General features: G+C 40.2%; 1 protein-coding gene across 3 annotated transcripts in view; it reads right to left on the reverse strand.

Moving 5' to 3' along the window:
* The window catches only part of AP1G1 (adaptor related protein complex 1 subunit gamma 1), a 72,032-nt gene extending 71,211 nt beyond the window's left edge, over window positions 1–821 (reverse strand). For all 3 annotated transcript variants that reach the window (XM_064273811.1, XM_064273812.1, XM_064273810.1), the window contains exon 1: window positions 463–821. The gene's annotated coding sequence lies outside the window, so the exon portion shown is untranslated. The remainder of the gene's footprint in view (window positions 1–462) is intronic.
* Between the last annotated feature and the right edge of the window lie 22,980 nt (window positions 822–23,801).

The raw sequence follows: 23,801 nt of genomic DNA on the forward strand, positions 1-23,801 counted from the left end.
ACAGACAGCGATTAACTGAACATTTGAATACGCTGAGGAGAGTTCTGTGAGACACCTGACCCGGGTACAGATACAAGAACGCTGATACGTGGCTCTGTGAAGACACGCGGGGGTGGAGCCCGCCCCGCTAAACCCCAGGCTCCCTGAATGGAGTCCTCAAAGGAGGACCGCAGACTACGAAAGTCAACGGGTTCATGGAGGCCCGCACCGATCCGGGAACGCCAAAGCCAAAGTGCCGCCGCGCGCAGAGCCACCGGGTCCGATGCCTCAGGGGCGGCCCTCAAGAAGTCAGAGCAGCCCTTGGGGTCCGGGCCCCTCCTGGCCCAGCCTCTGTCCTCTGTTCTCACCCCCCACAGACTAGAACCGGACCCCTGGGCTTATCAGGAAGCTTCCGGTCGAGGGCTCGCAGCAGCCGCTAGGCAATAGAAGCAATATACTCTCGGCGCCGAGAGTGACACTCACCGGCCCGAAACCTCGAATGAAACCAGCAGCTCCGGGGGCGGCGGCAGCAGTGGCAGCAGGAACCGAACATCCAAAATGGCGGCTCCCTCGCCTCACCACCGCTACCGCAGGCGGAGGGATCCTTAGGAGGGACGGAGTTTTAACTAACTTCACACACTATTGCATAAACTTCGGGTTCCTATCCTCCTCTCCTTATCGATTCCGCACCCTCTAACTGCAACCTTTTGCGCCTCTCTTCTGCTATTATCCAAGAATCTAGACGTCGCCGAGGACTATTTGCCACGGAGGAAGCGACTGCCCCTGGCCGAGCGACGCGAAGCGTAGCAAGGTTCGGGGCTGTCACTGATGACGCGAGACGCTGCTGCCGAGTCACCGCTGCGATGAGTCTGAACAAGAGGGATCCGGTCAACCCCGGAGCTGACGAACATTGGTTCCGCTTTGTGGGGGGAGGAGGGGAGGGAACGGGTTGGGCTAATGGCACCTGAAGGGGGCGGGGCTAGGTAAAGTAGCAGAGGAAGTGAGAAAGGAGAGGCAGGTAAGGGGTGGAGAACCCCGAGCCAAATCATAATCCACTGAAATCCCAAGCTCTTTCAGATCACCTCTGCATGAAGAGTTAAAGGAGGACACAGTACCGTCATTCAACCCCTGCATTGGACAAGTCATTTAAACTCTGTGGGCCTCACTTCCCTCTTATGTAAAAAAAAAAAAAGGATTAGGCTAGTGATAAAACCTTTCCAGACTGGGCTTTCTGTGTATGTCTTCATGAACTAATAACCTGAACCATAGGAAGCCCAACCAGACAGTTCCTGGCTTGATAAATAATTACTAACACCTGACCAAGAATATTTTCCATGTGAACATAAACAGTGTCATGATATCTTGTCCTATTTAAAGAAAAGGTGACCTACCTAGACTAAAACTCTTCGGTTAGATTGGAGATAAAGTGCCCCCCAAAGTGAATAAAGCACAGCACCCGGCTGGATGCACCAGTGAACCGAACTAATCACAAGCATTGAGTTTAGGACCTGAGTGTCATTGGAAAGAGTTTGTATTTTTTTTTTTTTTTTCTCCCTTAGGCAATCATTTTCAGGGGGTTCAAAACACTGCAAAAGATGAACGGGGTAGCCCATCTGTACAATTTTGTCCTTAAACTACCGGATCATGCAAGGTGGCTGAAATAGTAATAATAGTAATCATCTTTTACTATTATTAAATATCGCTATCACATTGTTAACGAAGCACCTTCATATGCATATGTATTTTGACCCTCCCGACAACCGCCTGAGTCAGGCTGGGTAAGTGTAAGTAACTTAGTTGTATAAATAAGGAAACTGAAATTCAGACACTGACTTACCAAAGGATCTGCCCCTCCTTTCTCCCCTATGCCGCTGTAGTCCTGCTACCAAAAAACCAAAAACCCTTTGCCATCGAGTCGATTCCGACTCATAGCAACCCTATAGGACAGAGTAGAACTGCCCCATAGAGTTTCCAAGGGGAGGCTGGTGGATTCGACCTTTTGGTTAGCAGCCCAACGCTTAACCACTGCCCCTCCAGTGGTCCTACCCTGCAAATTGGGAAACAGTAACCTCTCGTCGTCCTCCCCGCCCCCCCGCCCCGCCCCACCTACACACACACAGTCTCTCTCTGTCTCTCTCTCTCTATCTCTCTGTCTCTTTCTCTGTCTCTGTCTCTCTCCCCCCCCCCCCCCCCGTCTTTGTGTCTATCTCTGCCTTTCTCACGGTGGATTTGACCCAAAGCAAATAGTTTAGGGAGTGGAATGCTTTTGGAATTCAGCACCCTCTTCTGCAGGAATACCATATGATGCCATACCTGGGTTTCTCTGAGGTATAGCTATTCAAGAAGGAGGGTGCTTTATTCCACCAGGCCAAATGGCAGACCATTAGAGAGAAAATTGCAGACATTACAAAATGGAGACCACTCCAAGCTTGTTTGTTTTTTTTTTTAACTTGTATTTCACAATATTTATAATTACCAAACCCCTCCTTCATACAACTGAAAATTAAAAGCAATTGGCCCAGTATATAAAGGGTCTTCATTATCCCAGGATCTTTGGTTTCCCTGGGCAGTGATTAAAGTCTGGAAAGGTTTATTTCTCATCTTCTCAAATATAATCCCTAATCCCAGATAAATAAATTACAGAACTTCCATAAAATGGAATATTATGTTGCCAGTGAAAACAACTATAGCTCTATCTTTATCACCGTATGGCAAATTTTTTTAAATAATATTACAAAAAAGTATTATAAAATGAGCTTGTAAAAACTACATATGCATAGAAAGAAATTTGAAGGATAAAACTACAACACAAAAATAGCTATTTTGGGGTGGTGGGGTTATAGATGATTTTCACTTCTTTACAATTTTTTTTTTTTTTTTTGCTGTTTTTGGTTTTGGTTTTTGTGTTGCATCAAGCATACTGTACTTTTATAGTTGGGGAAAAAAACAGACTTTTACACTTTGAAAAAAATTCTTAAGATAATGAAGTTTTTCAGATCCAAATGCTAAAGATAATTTTTGTTTTTAAAACACCAACAGCCTAAGAAGATTTAACAAACTTCTAGGAATAGAGAATGGCTGGGAGAAAACATCATTGTTTCTATGATTTTGTTTTTTATTGATAACTTACGTGCTTCAATTTAACAAATAACAACAACTGAAAAAGCATTGGCCAGGAGTCAAACCACTTGGGTTCCAGTCCTAGTTCGGTTTAAGTAACTTCCTGCTCTGAGCAAGACATTCAATATCTACGGGTTATGGCTTGCCTTGTTCCAAAATAGATTTAGAGAGGTGGCACAGTGCTTAAAAAAGCTTAGCTGCTAACCAAAAGGTTGGCGGTTTGAATCCAACAGTCACTCCTTGGAAACCCTATGGGGCAGTTCTACTCTGTCCCATAGGGTTGCTGTGAGTTGGGATCGACTCAACCACACAGGACAACAACAACTACAAGTGACAATAGCACAAACGTATGCTGTCTTACAGTTTACAAAACTATTTTCATATACATTGACTCATTTGCTCTTCACCCACCATGGGCTTGTAAAACACATGGGCGCTATTGCATAGTGGTTAAGAGAATGGGTTTCTAGCGATAGCCTGCCTGGGCTTAAAACCTTGTCCTTCCACTCATCCTTGTGTGACCTGCAGAAAGTTATTTAACATCTCCGAACTTTCATGAGCCTCTTTCTCATCTGTTAATGAGTCTTCCTCCAATCCTGATGCCCCGTTCTTCTTCAAATAGTCCAGCTTCTCAGCCTATTTGCTCAGCATACAGATTAAATAGGTATGGTGAAAGGATACGATCCTGACACACACCTTTCCTGACTTTAAACCATGCAGTATCCCCTTGTTCTGTAGGAACAACTGCCTCTTGATCTATGTAAAGGTTCCTCATGAGCACAATTAAGTGTTCTGGAATTCCCGTTCTTTGCAATGTTATCCATAATTTGTTATGATCCACACAGTCAAATGCCTTTGCATAGTCAATAAAAACACAGGTAAACATCCTTCTGTTATTGTCTGCTTTCAGCCAGGATCCATTTGACATCAGCAATGATATCCCTGGTTCCACATCCTCTTCCGAAACCAGCCTGAATTTCTGGCAGTTCCCTGTCGATATACTGCTGCAGCCATTTTTGAATGATCTTCAGCAAAATTTGTTTGCATGTGATATTACTGATATTATTCTATAATTTCTGCATTTGGTTGGATCACCTTTCTTGGAAATATGCATAAATATGGATCTCTTCCAGTCAGTTGGCCAGGAAGCTGTCTTCCATATTTCTTGGCATTGACGAGTGAGCACCTCCAGCGCTGCATCTGTTTGTTGAAACATCTCAACTGATACTCTGTCAATTCCTGGAGCCTTGTTTTTCGCCAATGCCTTCAGAGCAGCTTGGATTTCTTCCTCCAGTACCATCGGTTCCTGATCATATGCTACTTCTTGAAATGTTTGAACATCGACTAATTCTTTCTGGCATAGTGACTCTGTGTATTTCCTCCATCTTCTTTTGATGCTTCCTGCGTCATTTAATATTTTCCCCATAGAATCCTTCACTATTGCAACTCGAGGCTTGAATTTTTTCTTCACAACTGGACCAATGAGCAATATCACGATAAACGGAGAAAAGACTGAAGTTGTCAAGGATTTCATTTTACTTGGATGCACAATCAACACCCATGGAAGCAGCAGTCAAGAAATCAAATCATTGAGTAAATCTGCTGCAAAGGACCTCTTTAAAGTGTTGAAAAGCAAAGTCCTTGAAGACTAAGGTGCGCCTGACCCAAGCCATGGTATTTTCAATTGCATCATATGCACGTGAAAGATGGACAAGTAAGACCGAAGAAGAACTGACTCCTTTGAATTGTGGCATTGGCGAAGAACATTGAATATACCATGGACTGCCAAAAGTACAAACAAATCTGTCTTGGAAGAAGTACAACCAGAATGTACCTTAGAAGCAGGGATGGCATGACTGCATCTTACGTACTTTGGACATGTTGTCAGGAGGGATCAGTCCCTGGAGAAGGACATCATGCTTGGCAGAGTACAGGGTCAGTGGAAAAGAGGAAGACCCTCAATGAGGTGGATTGACACAGTGGGTGCAACAATGAGCTTAAGCATAACAACGATTGTGAGGATGGCACAGGACCAGGCAGTGTTTCGTTCTGTTGTGCATAGGGTCGCTATGAGTCGGAGCTGACTCGACAGCACCTAACAACGACAACATTCTTATCTGTAAAATGGGGTTAATAATAACATCAACATCTTTAAGCTGGTGTAATGATGAGCTGATACATTTAAAGCACTTAGAACAGTGGTTGGTGAATAGAAAGAGCTCAATAACTATCGGCTCTCTTTAGAGCAAACATTATCATCCCTATTTTAGAAAGGAGAAAACAGAGGCTCAGACAAATTAAATGATTTATCACACTTTCATACAGCAGAGACTAGACTCAAATCTAGACCTTCCAATTTTCAATATGCTTTTTTTTTCTAGCCCAGTACCTGCCAAATAGTAATTATTTCAATTAATATGCTGCCTGATTCTTTCCTGTCCTGTGTATACCAGAATCTATAACAGACATTTCAAAAGAGTCTGTCCCTACCCCCCAGAAAATTATAATCTCACTGGGGAAAATTAGATTTTTTTTTAAATCCACAAATTACAAATATATCAGCAATACTATTACTCAGCAGATTAGTAAATTCTAGTACAAAAAGACCAAAAACGAGAGCTCGCTGGAAGCCAGAGCAGTCAAAGAGGGCTTTTGGAAGATATAGCATGTCTGTTGGAATCTGCGGTACTAGAGAGGGTTCTCTCTCTTGGGCTTAGGGATGCAGTGGAGTTCTTAAACGACTCATTAGTATCAGCAGCTGAAGCCACATGACCTTTACAGCAGATGAGGAAGGCTGTCTCTGCAGAAATGCGGTCAGCATCTTTCACAAGGAACTCTTCCTGCCTCTCCACATGCCAGAGACCTCAGCCCAGAAAGGCCACTGAAGAGGGAGCACATCTCTGTAGGAAATACAGTGATGCGAGTCAAAGAGGCAGCTCCTCTGGACTGTGTTGTTATCATCTGAGTCACCCAAATCCATAAATAGTCCCTCTGCTGTTGTTTATGTAAGGTTTTCAGAAAAAGCATTTTTACAACCCTTTTAAATATGGCCCCTTGTCACAATTTATCCTGACCAGAGAAAAAGGCTTACGAATTAATCCTTCAGTTATGACAACAGCCAGCAATAATGTGAAAATTAAAATTCCAGTAGGCAATTCCATACACTCTTTGGCCATCTCCCAAGAGCATTAAGAAATACATGTTCCCTCAAAGTGAAGACCAAAGCCCAGAGGATGTGAGGTTCAGCCAAGCTCCCTCTTTGCTTTAGAGAGGTTTTAAACAGCTTTGAGTGCTACCTGAGATGTTTTATGTCATAATGTTTTTTTGTTTGTTTGTTTTTCTTGTAGAGTGGTTACAATTGGTTTGTAAATGATTCTGTTGTATGTCGCACCTTTGGAGTAAAAAATATCACCAGGTTTCAGACTGGAATCAATTCAAACCCTAAGTTGAGGAAATGATACTAATCTCTTGTTAAGGAAGACAAAACTGAGGCCCCCAGAGGAGGATAAGCCACCCAGAAACAGAGCAGGACTACTGACTCATTGTTGTCTACTTAGTAATTTCCTTAATGTGGACACCACCATTTGCCTAGAAGGATCCATGGTAATTTGTTTCCGTTTGCCTTTAGGTGCATTGCCCCATTCTTGTTCCTCTAAAATCAGTCCTACAGTTGCTTTAAAATTGGCCCAGGAAGTCCAAGAACTGTTGGGACATCTGAAGTAACTGGGGCAGCCAGTCTCTGGTGCCAAGTTCAGGAAACACCAAACTCCTTCTCTGCCAAGCCACTCACGAATGCCAGAGGATGGCCTAGGGCTTGAGCAGGTGCCAGTAGGAGATCCCTTACTCCTGAGGAGGGGCTGCCAGCTTGCTAGGCAGGGTCCCTGGTCCTGGTTTGGAAGATCCTCCCTTCAACCCTACATTCTTTGAATAAGTTTTTGCTGTTGTTTTTTTAATGGGGGCTGGGGGGGATCCAAGAATGGAATATTGAACATCAAATTGATTTTTTAAGGAGAGAGAATGGTTTACAGGTATCACTTTTTCACATACAAAGGGGTCAACATAAACCCTCCTGGACACATAAAATAGAATTCTGAAATAAATACTTAACATAACCAATAATTGCATTCTGAGAAATTAATTTGGCCATTTTATTTTCTCAGGCTTTCCTCTCTTCAGTTTCACAGTTGTTGTTGTTAGGTGCAGTCAAGTTGGATCCAACTCACAGTGACCCTGTGTACAACAGAAGGAAACACTGCCCAGTCCTGTATCATCCTCACAACTGTTGCTGTGTTTGAGACCATTGTTGTAGCCACTATGTCAATTCATCTCGTTGTGGGTATTCCTCTTTTTCACTGACCCTCTCCCTTCCCAACCATAATGTCCTTCTCCAGGGACTAGTCCCTCCTGATAACATGTCCAAAGTATACAAGACGACCTCTCGATATCCTCACTTCCAAGGAGCACTCTGGCTGTACTTCTTTTAAGATAGACTTGTTCATTCTTCTGTCAGTCCATGGTATATTCAATATTCTTCACCAACACCATAATTCAAAGGCATCAATTCTTCCTCCGTCTTCCTTAGTCATTGTCCAGCTTTTGCATGCATATGAAATGATTGAAAATATCATGGTTTGGGTCAGGCATACCTTAATCCTTATGACCATTAAGGTTGTGTGTCAACTTGGCTGGGCCATGATTCTCAGTAGTCTGGTGGTTATGATGTAGTTTGGCAGTCATATGATGATGTGATCACTTCCATAATGAGATTTGATATAACGTGATCACCTCCATGATCTGCTGTGAGTAGACAATCAGTTGAAAGAGAGTTTCCTTGGGGGTGAGGCCTGGATTGAATATAACAAGTGGACTTTCTGGCAAGGCTTTTCCTTGCTCTGGTTCCTGCAGCTAGCTCTTCTTGTCTGACCTCCAGTTCTTGGGACTTGAGCTAGCAGCTTACCTGCAGTCTTGCCTGCCGATCTTGGGATTCATTGATCTTCGCAGCCTGTGAGCAAAAACCCTGCTGTTTGACCGGCTGATCTTGGATTTGCCAGACCCTGGGGCTATGTGAATCAGGAGAGGCCTCTATTCAATGTCCCACCGACTTGGGACATTACAGCCTCTACAATCCCGTGAGCCATTTCCCTGCTACAAATCTCTCTCTACATATATTTATACACTTTACTGGTTTTGTTTCTCTAGAGCCAGCCTAAGACTGTGCTCAAAGTGACATCTTTGCTTTTCAACACCTTAAAGAAGTCTTTTGCAGCACATTTGCCCAGTGCAATACATTGCCTGACTTCTTAACTGCTGCTTCCATGGGCGTTGATTGTGGATCCAAGTAAAATGAAATCCTTAACAACTTCAATCTTTCCTCCATTTATCACAATGTTCCTTACTAGTCCAGTTGTGAGGATTTTTGTTCTCTTTATGTTGAGGTATAATCCATATTGAAGGCTGTAGTCTTTGATCTTCATCAGTAAGTCCTTCAATCCTCGTCACCTTCAGCAAGCAAAGTTGTGTTATCTGCATATTGCAGGTTGTTATTGAGTCTTCCTCCCATTCTGATGCTGCCTTCTTCTTCATGTAGTCCAGCTTCTTGAGTTATTTGCTCAGCACACAGATTGAATAAACATAGTGAAAGGATACAACCCTGATGCACACCTTTCCTGATTTTAAACCATGCAATATCCCCTTGCTCTGTTTGAACAACTGCCTCTTGGTCTATGTACATGTTCATCATGAGCACAATTAAGTGTTCTGGAATTCCCATTCTTCGCAATGTTATTCATAATTTGCTAAGACCCACATAGTCTAATGCCTTTGCATAGTCAATAAAACGCAGGTATCGGTCTCAGAGAATAACTAATATTTAATACACTAGAACATAGCAAGTAACAGAAACTGAACAGAAAACTCTTTATTGAGTACTTACTAAGTGCTAAGGAATTTTACATATATTATTTCTTTTAATCCTCATTATTGTTCACATTTTACAGATGAGAAAACGGAGGCACAGAGTTAGTAAGTGGCAGAGTCTAAATTTGAACCCAGGCATATAGGATTCCACTTATTTCCTGGAAATACTTCTTTCATTTGCTGTCAGTGTTTACACTTCCTTTCTTGAAGATAGCCTTTTAAAAAAAAAAAAAGATATTCATTCCTCTAACTTCCTAGCTCTCTCACACACATTCGCCAAAAAGCTTACAAAGCTAGTAAGCGTAGGGGTGGGATTTAAATACATGCCAGTCTGCTTCCATGGAAAAAAAAAGAGAAAATTATGAAAGAAATAAGAATCGAAGAAATACTAAAATTTATTGAATACAATTCATAAAATTCAGTAGGTCAGAAATCGGCATGTAAGAATCACAGAATTTTAAGGGGCAGAAATAACTATGTGCATGTGCACACACACACACATTATTACAGTAGACAGAGAACCATAGAATTTAAGAGATGGAAGAAAAAGTGAATGAGAAAACTTGAGACACTTACACAAGTGGCCATGTTCATTTGTGCCCAGGAGCACTGATTCCCAGGCAAATGCTCAATCTAAGACTAAGGAATTATGAGGATTTTTTTTTTCTTAGCATTTCAAGTCTTCTGTTAAGATCTTCAAAGTCAACCTCTTCAGAATCATAAGGGTCAATGGATGAACTTGCTTGAAGTTCTACATGAGGCAAATCAGGCAGCATAAACTTATCAAAACCAATCTTGGTTCTTGATTCTGACTTTCAAAAAGTTTGGGGGCTGAGTCCTGGACCTATTCATTTCCATAAATGTAATTAAAAGTCACAGCAAACCATTAATCCAGAAAACCCAGTCTCAAAGACAGTAGGGCTAACTGCATTTGAGAGTGCAGCATAGACAATGCCTGGAAACCTGGACAATTCTTCCATCACGGAAATGGTGGTGGTAGCAGTTACATTTTGGTGACAATCATTTTCAAGGGCAACCTGGACTCTTCAATAAGGCGCAATTTTTCAGAAGGTACCAGAATGATTGTGTGTGGTAGTGATTTTAAAACTTTTTTGGGTTAAAGACCTCTTTGAGATTTTATAACAGCAATGGATCATCTCCCTACATACATGAAATTTTGCCTATCACTTCTCGGGGTCCCTGGGTGAACTCTAGGCAAATAAAGTTATTCACAGTAGAGGGCTAACATGGGAATTCAGTATATTTGCCTTAGACCAAGTTCCCAGTGATGAGGTATCTATTATGAATAGCTTTATTTTCCTGCTATCATTGAGCTGATAATTTTTAGAATCTGCTTGCTGAAAACTGGGAAGTCCATACTCCATTTCAAAATATTATCCACATTGAAGACTAATAGCTACCAAGTATAAAAGAACACACCATACTTCTGGTAAATCACTAATAAACTTCTCTCATCAAAGGAGGAATAGTCTCGTAGCAGCTCAAATATCTTCAACAAATATCAAGCAGTTCCAACTTCCACCAGCATTCCCTCTACTTACTAGAAGTTAGTACAGGAAGCAAATCATTATTCTTATAGACATCATTCTGAAAGAAAAAAAGATCACTGGGAAATGATTGGTTTGTGTTCCAAATGTGTATTTTGCACATATATATATATAAAAAAAAACCCTTTGCAGTCGAGTTGATTCCAACTCATAGCAACTCTGTAGGACAGAGTAGAACTACCCAGTAGGGTTTCTAAGCAGGAACTGGTGGATTTGAACTCCTGACCTTTCGGTTAGCTGCTGAGCTCTTAACCACTGTGCTACCAGGGCTTCATTTTCCATATAACCCAGAAACCCAGTGCCTTCGAGTCGATTCCGACTCATAGCGACTATAAGCTCTAAATAAATATTTCTTAAAATTAACTTGTAATTAACTAAAGTTAATTTTATCACAGTCAAATTTCCTTCTTGTTTGGAAGAGTTTTGTTTTGTTTTTTTATGCTTTCTAGAAATTAATGGAGTGATTACACGTCTTGCTTCTTCTGTCACTTGTGGCTTCGTACAGGAACCCAGGAAATCCTTCTTTTTGGGTATGAAGATGCTACTTGTGAAAGGTGGTTCAGTTTAATAAAACCAGAAGATTTTATTTTCAACATGAAAGTAAGCTGTATAAATTGAACAAATCTGAAACATGTGTCTAAATCGCTGCACATCAAAAACTTTCAAACTTGTCCAGATCATACAATGTTCTTCGCGATCTATACTGTGGTATTGTCAGAAGGTTGATGAGCAAGATGATTGCAAATATACCACTGGCTTTAGAAAACTTCATAAGATCATTTTACTATTCAAAAGGCCCAGTTAGAAATATATTCTGGCATTCTCTGTAATCCCATCCCAGATTCGGGTTTCCTATGCATACTAACCTGTCTTTCAAGAGGAAGGAATGAGAACTAGGAGGCTGCAGATGGCACGGGCAAGAGCCCTGGTGCAGCTATTAGTAACGCCCCAGGTAGATCACCAGTTCCTGCTACAGTGCCACCTCCTCTGCCAAGAGCATCTTTCTTGAGATCCTCAGTAAATTCAGTACTGACCAGGTCTGCTGGGGCTTCAGCCTGATTCAAAAGGATAAGAATCACATTGGGCTCTTTATTTATTATATATTTGTTTACTGCTTACCTACTATATGCCAAACACTCTTGGAAACACTGGGAAAGAAATGGTGAGCAAAGAGACATGGTCCCTGCCTCATGAAGCTTATAGTCTAGTATAAGTAAGTTACAGTTAAAGACAAACTTCAGGCTTTCTAGCCCACGTACTTCTTCTTTCTCTGTCTTCCAGTGACTATGCGTTGAGGATCTATGGGGTCAGACACTGAAGTACACCAATGATTAAGAGCTATATGTAAATATGCATAGACATATCTACAAGAAAGTTTATCAAACTTTGTTGTTGTCAAAAAAAAAAAACCAACTGTGTTGATATCTTTGTCAGCTGCAGTTGACTGACTTACAGTGACCCTATGTACAAAAGAACAAAATGTTGCCCAGTCTTGCATCATCCTCACGATCACTAGCATGTTGAAGTCCATTTTTGAGGCTTACTGCACCAATCCATCTTACCGAGAGTTTCCCATATCCTCTTTGGCCCTCTACTTCACCACACATGATGTTCTCCTCTAGTGACTGATCCCTCCTGATGACATGCCCACAGCAAATGAGTTGGACAATATTCTCTTGAGATCCACAGGTTTCCATTAATTAATTTTTGAAAGTAGATCACCAGGCCTTTCTTCCAAGTCTGTCTTAGTTTGTAAGCACTACTGAAACCTGTCCACCATGGGTGACCCTACTGTTATTTGAAATACCAGTGGCATAGCTTCCTGTATCATAGCAATACCTGAGCCACCACAGTACAACAAATGGGTGGTGAGAGATAGGTGGTGGTATCAAATTTTAGTAGTGGCAAACTATGCATTTATTCATTCACTTTACAAAAGTTATGGAAACCTGATATATGCCAATATATGCCAGCCACAGTGGTAGAGATGCAAGAGTGATAAAAACAGACAAAGATCCTCGCCCTCTTAAAGCTGACATTCTGGTGGGGGAGAGAGATAATAAATGAGGTAACTAAGTAAACTATATAGTATGTATGTTAGATAGAGATAAAATCTATACAGAAAAAAATAAAGCAGAGAAGAGGGAGGAGGTTGATATTTTAGAGAAGGTGGCCTGTATGTGCCTTAGAGAAAAGGAAATATTTAAGTACAGACCTGAAGGAAGTAAGGTAGAGACCATGCAGGTATCTACAGAAGCAAAGGGAACCAGAAGTAGAAAGGTTCTGAGATAGGGTGTGCCTTGTACATTTAAAGAAGCATGAGGAGGCCACTTGGCTGATGCAGAGTAAACAAGGGGGAGAGTGGAGAGTCCGAGAGCAGAGAAAGTTGGGAGAGTGGTGTGGACAGCCTTACCAGTCATAGGAAAGACTCTGGCTATTATTCTAGGTGCAATGAAAAGCCATCGGAGGGCTTTCAAAGCAAAGAAGTGACATGATCTGACTTAGGTATTAACAGGATCTCCGACTGCTATGTTGAGCATCAATTAATGGGGAGCAGGGGTAAAGGCAGGAAAACTAGTAAAAAGGCTATTGCAATAATCAGGCAGATCATTGTGGGCTGGACCAATGTACAGCAGTAAATATAGTGAGAAGTGGCAAAATTCTAAATATATGTCCAAGATAAAGTCTGTGGGATTCGCTGACAGATTGGTTGAAAGAAAGGGAAGGGTCAAGGAAGACGCCAAGATTTTTTGCCGTAGCATAGAATTATCATTAACTGAGATGGCAAAGACTATAGAATGAGTAGGTTTTCAGAAGCGGTGAATATTATGAGCACATTTTGGATATGTCAAGTGTGAGATGTCTCTGAAACATCAAAGCGAAGATGTCAAGAAGGCAGGTGGATACAAAAGTCTAGAGTTCAGAAGACAGCCTTACTAGTGATATACCTGTGGAACCAAACCCAAACCAAACCCAGTGCTGTCGAGTCGATTCTGACTCATAGCGACCCTATAGGACAGAGTAGAACTGCCCCATAGAGTTTCCAAGGAGCGCCTGGCAGATTTGAACTGCTGACTTTTTGGTTAGCAGTTGTAACACTTAACCACTACGCCACCAGGGTTTCCATAAATGTGGAAGTCCTCACCATAAAGATGGTATTAGGAACCATGGGGTTGGATGAAAACATCTAGGGTGTAGGGAAGAAAGAGAAAAGGTCCACAGACTGAGCCCTTGGGAAGATTCCTATTGGCATTTCATGTGGCTTTTACTTCTCCAAAGTCCCTTTCTGCATTGTTAAAATTTTTATAATATGTAACTTCTCAATACATCATATAGCCTTCTGAAAGATAAAAGAGGAATAAAAGCCAGACAAACTGCAAGAATAGAGAACAAAAGACTCTCTGAGACTATTGCCGTGACCCACTCTTTAAATCCAGAACCAAGCCTAGCCCTTGAAATCACCCTTTGGTGGAACTGCAGAGTGGCACACAAAATAAAGGATATTACCCATAAGATCAGCATCCTACTTAAAAACCGTCAGTATGAAAAAGGAATAAAGAGTCTCCATCAGGAGCAAATCATCAGAAAAGAAAACTGTGCCTTTTAACCATAATCCGACATGGTACATGCTACACGAGCAGTTAGAGGACAGCGCCACAGGAACACCAAGGGTAGAACAGACTCCTTTTTCTGCCCCATTTTAAGCACGCCCACACGAAACCAAAGTTTGACACCTGAGTAAAAGGGCCATCCTCTATAAAGAAGTTATCAAAAACAGAGTTATAAATCACTAAAACATATAGCTCCTCAAGGGGAATTATTTGAGAGGCATTAGGGAGGAAACAGTCCATATCCACAGCTTGGGAGCTTAATCTGCTCTGTGATAATAGTGATGACGATGATCAAAAGCAAAATCAATGATATTGCTATATGCCAGGCATTACATTAAGTTCCTTATATAATCTCCCTTAACCACCACAACAAACTTATAAGCTAGGAACTATCATTATTCCCATTTTTACAGTCCACAAGAACTAAGTCTTTGAGAGTGTAAATCACTTGCCTGAGGTCTTATGGTTAATAAATGATGAAGCTAGGATCTGAATATGTGTCATCTCACTACTAAACTTAGACTCTTAACAAGGCCTAAATGATACTGCCTTGTCACTTAGGGTCTAACCAAACCCACTGCCGTCGAGTTGATTCTGACTTGTAGCGACCCTACAGGACAGAGTAGAACTGCCCCATAGAGTTTCCAAGGAGCGCCTGGCGAATTCGAACTGCCGACCTTTTGGTTAGCAGCTGTAGCACTTAACCACTACGCCACCATGGTTTCCACTTAGGGTCTAGTAGCCTTTATTCCAAGAGCTCTTAATTAAAATACAAAATATCCCCAGGTCAAAGTTGTGATTTTAAAAACTAAAAACTGTTTTACACACTGGATTAAACTTTAGGTACCTTCATCTCTGCTTTCTCTTCCTTTGCCAACAACTTAAAAGGGTCCTCTGAGAACCCCTGAGGGACCAAGAGAGCAGTGGGGTGCAGACCGCAAATTCTCATAAAAAGACCAGACTTAATGGTCTGGCTGAGACTAGAAGGACCGTGGTGGTCATGGTCCCCAGACCTTCTGTTAGCCCAAGACAGGAACCATTCCCAAACCAACTCTTCAGACAGGGATTGGACTGGACAATGATACTGGTGAAGGGCGAGCTTCTTGGATCAAATAGACACATGAGACTATGTTGGCATCTCCTGTCTGGAGGGGAGATGAGAGGGTGGAGAGGGTCATAAGCTGGTCAAATGGAGATGAAAAGAGAGAGTGGAGGGAAGGAGTATGCTGTCTCACCAGAGGGAGAGCAATTGGGAGTATACAGCAAGGTATGTATAAATTTCTGTATGAGAGAGTGACTTGATTTGTAAAGCATAATTTAAAAAAAAAGTATCCTCTGGTAGTTAGCAAAAGTCAAGCTCTACTAGGAACAGTATATGGGTGGAGAAAATTTCTCCTACTTTACAGTTCCGCCAAAACCACTCTGGAAGCCACATCCGTAAGTAGAAGGCATCTTCTAGTGTGCAATAAAAATCTCAGCTCTAAGTTCTCCTTTATTGGAAGCACTCACCGTAATGGTGGATTTATATGGCACATTATAGTTCTTAGCAATCTGTATCAGGTATTGTTCCACTAGGGCTTGGGGTAGGGTGTCCATATTTAATTTACACATTAGCTGCAAAATAGAGATCACAGGAGATTTGGTCACACGCATACCTACAAAATAAGAAACAAAAAGAGTTTAGACAGTCTTTCACCTCTGAACATTGCTCTTCACCTTTCTAGTCTCTGTTGTTTAAATGTATAGGGTAGTTTTTTTTAAGAAGTATAATTGAGCAACAACAAGGAGTAGTCCTGCTTGAATGCACCACATGACCACTCATTTGAACTTCTACTACAGGCCAGCCCTATCCTGAGGTCTAGAAACCACAAGCCAAACAGAGTAAGAGGATGAAAACAGACAAACAAAATATTCTGAATCAAGAACTCTGTGATAAGCATATGAATTATGTCAAGGCCAATATTCAACATACTTAACAACCAGTACAGAAGGGCACTAGCCAATCACAATAGACAGCCCGAAGAACGAGAATGTCCACTTGTCTGATACAGAGGCCAGGTATCTGCTGTCACCAGATTTCTGTGTCTCAGTTGAATGTCAGAATTATATATGCGTGGTCATGGTGTAACTGTTCTTAAGCTGAAACATCTAAGTTTAACTTCCTTCATGTTACTAGGCCAGTTACATTTAGGAAAATGTATGCTTTCTTTAAAAAGAAATTAACTCAGTTTTCTCGGCTCTAGCTTTTTGTTAAAGCTCTGAGTTCAATTCCCTAGCCAAGGTCTTTATCCAAATTGCTCTGCCTCCAAAGAAAAACTTATTTCTAAGTACCTTTGAGTCTGTGCAAAATTCTATGCTTTGAGTTTACGCAGCTTTTCCCAGACTTCTTGGTTTAGAAAAATGTATGTCTCTGGAAATGGTGCTACCCAAGAGCTGACAGTTCCAATTTCATAGGTTCGACACAGTTGAGCACATTCTTGGCTATACTTTGCACACAGCTGATTAGATATCTGCAGCAAACCATCACCAAGAAAGAAAAAAGAGAAAAAGTCATCAAGTTATGGCAATTTTACTTTAGATGAGGAACAACAAGAAGAGAAAAAATCATTTCTGAGTTATTTCATTGCAATCATGTTCTTTTAGCTTCAACCCCTCCCAAATGCACCGCTTCATTTTTTAGTATCTGTGACATATGAAACTTAAAGCTCTAATTCTAAACACCTTATAAATTATGACCACCCTCCCCCAAAAGAATTCTGTTTCAAGTTTTTATTTTTTGAGGTAAGGTTTATTTCTTTTTTTCTACCGTTGCCGTAAAAAAAAAAAAAAAAAAAAAGTATTTATTTTTCAATTAAAGACCAACAAAAGAAAACACCTTTTGGTTATCCCTTAAGAGAAGAAAAGACTCTCCAAATAATCCTGTAATCCCAAACAAGTAATACCAGTGATACTTTTACCTACAATCATGGTCCAAAAAAAAAAAATCATGGTGCAGGCAGTTAAAATCAGTTAAACTTACTATTTTCAACTCAGGCACCTCTGCCTGGAGTAGAAGAGCACCCCAGATCAGTGTAGATACCGATTCAGCCAGACCAGAATCCAGTTCCCTAAGGAATGCGCAAAATTATGAAACTCAGGGCTTTATGTTTCCCTCCTCTCACTACTTCAAAGGACACCCATAGACAATGTTCACAATACAATGTTAAATAATTTTTTTAAAGCTAGAATTAGAATAAACCAAACGAAACCCATTGCCAAAGAAACCTGTATATGTACTTATGTATACCACACATCTATAGCCACACAGACACATATAGCTATACATATACAGTAAAACCTGAAAAAGTCAGAATTCATGTAAGGAAGAAACCTGTCAGAAAAGGAAAACTCAAATATTTTCCACTAAATGGAGTGATAGAAAAGTGGTAAGACTGCATCTTGTCAAAAGCAGAATACTTGCAAGACCCGGAAAAAGCAAGGCAGTCCCATCAAGTTCCAGCTCTCACAGGTTTCACTGTAATAGAGTAAAAGGGAAAATACTAAAATGCTTACCTCCAGATTTGGTATTATGAATGATTTTTGGTCTATATTTTCCAACTTTTCTACCATAAATTTATACTATATTCTTATTCTTACAATGCAAGGGGGAAAAAGACAACTATTTGGTTTTAAAAAATAGGTCTTTCATACATGAAATATCTAAAATAGGCAAGTATATACAGACCAAAGTTAAAAGTGGTAGCCAGGGGTGGAAGGAGGACTCATTGCTTAGGGGACATAGAGCTTCTGTTAAGGGTGATGGAAAAATCTGGAAATGGATAGGGGTGATGGTTGAACAACATGACGAACATAATTAATGTCACTGAATTATAAGCGAAAAAAATGCTGAAATGGAAAATGTTTTGTTAGATATATATTTACCACAAAAAACAAAACAAGTGGCTCTTTTGCCTGACATATTCTCTTCAAACAGGGCTAGTTCTCACTACAAAAATTAGAGACAAAGTTCTTAAAACAGAAATGACTTGTCAACTCCTTTTCAGCCTAAGAAATGATGCAAGGTCAGTAGGTCTTACTTGGTGGCCTGGATCAAGGTAAACCAAGCCAGGAGCAAGTCACAGAATAGCTCCAGGATCTCCATGGCCTCTAAAAGGAAGTCTTCGCGGATAATGTGCTCCACTTGGATCCGGGCTCGTTCATCCTTCCCAGCAGCCAGATAGTAGGGAATCTTTTTCTGGGCCTGCTTGGCTGCAGCGTTAAGCACCACATATTGAAAAATAAATGAGCAAAAAGGGTTTTGTTTAATCAAAAAGTAAGTTATATAATAGTTCGAAATATTTTTTTTTATAAAAGCAAACAAAGAGACAAAAATATAGTGTATGTGCACAGAAAAAGTTATAAGTATTTGAAGATAGGTCAGTGGTCCCCAGATCAGCGACATCAACCTCAGCTGCGAAATTGTTAGAAATGCAAATTATGGAGCCTCTTCCTGGACACATTGAAACAGAAACTCCAGGTTTTGCAGTCCAACAATCTGTTTTCACAAGACTTCCCAGGGATTGTGATATCAGTTAAAGCTTGAGAATCACTGCTCTAGGTGGTAGTTTAGTTGATGATGTTTGTTTTCCTTTTTCAGCTTATCTTAATATCCTAAAATGTTCCATACCCAGAAACCCAGTGAACATCTATTGCTTTTGTAACGAAAATATTAGTTATTTTAAAATAAAGGTATGTATAGTGCTTTGCATTTTTAAAAATGTCCTCATATGTACAATTCATTTGATCTTCTTAGCACCTGTGTAAGGTTTATATCCTCGCTTGCACTTTATAGCAGAGAAAACCGAGGCTCTGAAAGGCTAGATGGCTTGTCACAGTCACATGATTAAGAGTAAGTGATTAAATTGGAACCGAAGGCCAAATCTTCAGGCTGTAAATTTCTATGCTTTTTCACCATACCATGCCATAGAAAGAACAAGTAGAGTCATGTAGAAGTAACAAATGTCCACTATCCTAGGCAAACCCATTGGGACAAGTGAAGTCTTACTATCTCGGGTTATCAACAGATAACTAAGCCTGGGGAAACAGCCTTTTCAACAAGCCATGTAAAACTCCCGAGCCTCCAAATTATATACCAACTGAGTGCCATACCCAAAAATTGATGCTCACAATCTAATCATTAATAGACAGAGTCACTTTGTCACTGCAAAATATCTTGACATAAAATTGCATTTGAATCTGAGATAAACAGAGCTCGATGCTTAGAAGGGAACTTGGCCAAGTCCAAAGTAGGAAAATTTTCTTTGCTCTAGACTTCTCAGTGAAAAGAAATCACAGTTGTACTAGACTTGCTTCAGATAAATGCTGAACTGCTGTTACACCAATACTAACGTCAGTAAACATTTTCTGTGTTCCTGTGGTGTAGTCCATGTTACAAATAGAACTTTGGAGTGATAGAAGATCAAATTATCACCTTTTTACAAATAAAGAAATTCAGGTAAGAATTTGCTATAAAATGCAAGTGAGGATGCAAACCTTACACAGGTGCTAAGAGGATCAAATGGAATTGTACCTATGAGAACATTTTTAAATAAGTAAGATATGACTAACCTGGCTTATTGATCTCAAATCACTCAGGCTTGCCATGCTTAAATTTCCTTATTTGTAGAAAGGGGATAGCAATTTCTATCTTGTGTCACGGATTGCCAGGATCAAATAAAAGAACGTAGGAGTATGAAGTTTTTTTTAAATTACAAAGTGTTGTATACACCATTAACGTCATCTTCATTGTTCATGGTAACAACAATGGGTACCACTGGACTTGCCTAAACTTCATTTGTTCAGGGTAGTCTCCTTAAAAAAAAAAAAAAATTTGACCCCTATTACGTAAATAATGGCCAAACACCCTCTGCAAGACTTGGCTGCCCAAAAGCAAAAGAATGCCCCAAAATCAATTTGGAAGTTTGAGTAACAACTGTCACCAATAGATTGTGGTAATTCAATAAGGGATACTTACTGAGCACTTAAAGAACTGCTTTTACATGTAATGCTTATTTCACCTTATGTTTCTCATCATCAGAGATCATCAGTTTTTCAGTTTATTGAGAGGTTAATGGCTCATGTGACCACTGGAATGAGGAAAGAGCAAAAGTCAACAGAAAATGTAGGTTGGACTTAAAGAAAGAAGATAACATTTGCCAGCCGCAGCCCCCACTCATGGGTGCAATGCTATTTGAGCTGTGCCACCTGATAGATGGAAAAGCATTTTTTGCATTTGAAAAAAGGTAAGGAAGCCCTTCCAGAAAAATTTGCCAGGGAGCCCAAATTTAATAGCTACTGTACATTTGCAAAGGCTGACTAGATAAAGTCCCTGGCCTCGGTGAAGGGAAGTCCAATAATCTGGACATTATTTTACATTTTAAACATTTTCAAACTTTTTAAAATAAACTTTTCATTTTGAGGTAACTGCCGATTTATGTGCAGTTATAAAAAGAATACAGAGATCCTATTTACCCTTTACCCAGTTTTCCCCAGTGATAACATTTTGCAAAACTGTCGTACAATATCACAACCAGTATATTGATGCAGATACAGTCAAGATACAGAACAGACTTCAGAAATAAAAATTACTTGATTACCATAATAATCATTGCCACATTTCTCTGAGTCTGAAATAGGTCTTTAAATTCCCAAATTGCTAAGTAAAGCCTTAGGAGATACATGGTCTCAGGGATTGCATCGCTAGATGATCTGAGAAGCAGTTTGCTGTGCTGCCTGCAGTATTTACTCACTTTTTTTTTTTTCAGGGAGTTTTAGGTGACTGGCAACCAGCTGCAAGTGAACCTGAAGACAATCAGCTTTGAAGCCACTGCTGAACATGATTTCACCACAACTCTGAGAATTACTACTGTAGATAAACAGCAACTCACAAATCACCTTGCCAAGCAAGTTTCCCAGAGAAAGAGAGAGTTATCAGTGTCTCAGGGGAGGAGGCATTCCAATCTTTCCATATCCACTTTATTCATTCAACAAACCCCAGGTAAGGAATTCCTGGCTACTCAGCAATGGCTTGAACGCACCTGTTTTTCTGTGGACCAGTTCTCCAGGTGTGACTCTTCCCATTCAAATAAGGGCTATATTTCAGTCAGCAATTTCAATCCTCAGTGTTTTTACTGCAACTTTTGATAATTCTACAGGAAGTTTGGGACAAAAATGAAAGTCTTTGGCAAGTGTCTGAGGAAGTAGACAAGGGAGGGACATCCCCTTCCCCGAAGGAAGTATTAGCCACTTTTGGGGGAATTACAAGACTCCTTTGAAATAAAATACTAATGAGTTTAAGAGGGAAAGCTCTGCTGGAACATGGACAGGTCACATAACATCAAAGGTGGGAATGAGGACACAGCATCATCCAGAGAAGTAAATAAAATAGAAGGTTGAAAATTGCATATTTTTGCATTGGACATTTTAGAAATGCTTTTGAAAAATAAGCCATTACCAGGCACCAACACTTCTCCAGGCAAAGCTAAATTCACAAAAGTATTTCCATAATTTCAATGTATGTTTGGGATTAGTTGTTTCTGTCATTGGTATCTAAAGGTAAGTCACCTTTATACGCTGAAGCATACAAGCAGGAACACGTGACAGTACAAAAAAAGCCACCTACCTCTCTTAAAAAAAAAAATTTTTTTTTTTTTTACCTCTCTTATGACACACATAGGTTTCTGAGTTATCAGCACTTCTCTCTGGTTTTATCCTTTTAACCTCAAAAAGAGTTGAGATGGTTGTCTAAGCTTCCACAGTCTGTATTACAGGTCTACAAATTAGACCAAGGAGGAACTGGGCAATGCAGAGAGCTGGTTTGACGCTCCTGCCTGCTTAAGGAGAATAACCAGCACAGCAGGGTTTGTATTTTGTTTCTTTCTTCCAAAGAAGTAGCTCAAGCTCTCCCATGAAAAAAATTCAATGTGTGCCAAATGAAGGATTTCAATAGGAATCCAGGGAAAAGGGTGGAGACAACAGATTAAAGCTTAAATTTTGAGCGTCAACTATCTTTAAAAACCTCTTTTCACTTTATCAGTTCTTACAACTCAGTGGAAGAAAAACTCAGTCGAAGAAAATGAAAGGCTTTCAGATAAGATTGAAAATATATACTTAACAAATGGGGAAAAATACAGGATCGAAATGAGGAAATGGGAGCAAGAGAATTAGGAAGGAAAGTCTCCCAACTTGGCATATCTTGGTGAAGTTTCAGTCAGTAATTATTTATTGAGCCTGTTACAGTGTACAAGACCCTGGGCTTACTTAATACAAGTAACTTAAATATTCAGAGAATATTCCAGATTTTTGAAGAAATAACTTGTTTTAGTTTCATAAATCTAAAAAACTGTATTAGTTAACTTATCCCTAATGTTCCTGTCAAACTACAGAGCTTCCTACGTCAAGATGTAGAACCAAAGAAATGATGACTGCTTGGAGGAGTTAAACATTCTAGAATAAGATAGTAAACTATGACCCACCCTTCTGGAACTGCAGCACCAAACCAGAAAATTACCTATGTTTCACCAATCAGAACATCCTGGTTTTTAAACAGACACGCCTTTTCACTACATCATTATGCTAATACTGGTAGCTAAAAAACTTTTTTTCCTGTCATCTACCTGTGTCTACTTTTTCAATTTTGTACATATCTTAATCTGGGAGAAATTGGCTATCTTGAGTGCACCTGGTTGGTCCAAGAGTCTGTATCTTGGCGGTTTTAATGCCAGTTTAGTGAGCTAGCAAAGAACTAGAAACCAGAATGCCAAACCAAAAAAAAAAAAAAAAAATTACCCAACCCGTTGCCATCAATTCCAACTTATAGTGGCCCTATAGCACAGAGTGGGAACGCCCCACAGGGTTTCCAGAGAGCACCGGGTGCATTCAAACTGCCAAGCTACAGGGTTAGCAGCCATAGCTCTTAACCACTACTCCATCAGGGCTTCCAGAATGCCAGTTAGTGCTAAAACGCATTCACTGAGTGACCACAGGATTTCCTCCTTGGCTAAACTGAGAGAGGAGGAGACTGTAGTGAAGGATAATATTAATATTCACAAAACAAAACCCCCTGCTGATTTAGATGGCTACAGAACAGTAACATCACTGTTTTGCCCACTTGTGTGGGATGTGTGAATGTGTGTGGGGGGTAGTGTTCAGTAATTTTGAAGATCCTGTGTGCCCATTCTAGGTACGAAAATATCAAAATTGAGGTCTAAGGATTCCATAGAAGGAATCTTAGGGATCATATACTTTCTTGGTATTTTAACTTTTTTATTTTTCTGAGGTAATATATCCTCGTAAAAAAAAAAAAAAAATCAGCGATAACATATGCTGATCTTGTGACCACCATCCAATCTCACTTCCAACCCAGAGGAAATCAATGTATCCTTTTACTCCTTTTCTGCAAATATAATGTTATGTGTTTTTTAACATTAAATAAATACCACACTGCACATATTTGCCTATTTTTTCACTTAACAAATGTTTGGAGTTCTCTTCTATCTACATTTTACACCAACCCCTTTATCCAGTTCAAACTCCGCATTTTGCAGAAGTGGAAAACCAAGCCTAAAGT

Source organism: Loxodonta africana, chromosome 21, assembly GCF_030014295.1.
Source record: "Loxodonta africana isolate mLoxAfr1 chromosome 21, mLoxAfr1.hap2, whole genome shotgun sequence".
Lineage (NCBI taxonomy): Eukaryota > Metazoa > Chordata > Mammalia > Proboscidea > Elephantidae > Loxodonta > Loxodonta africana.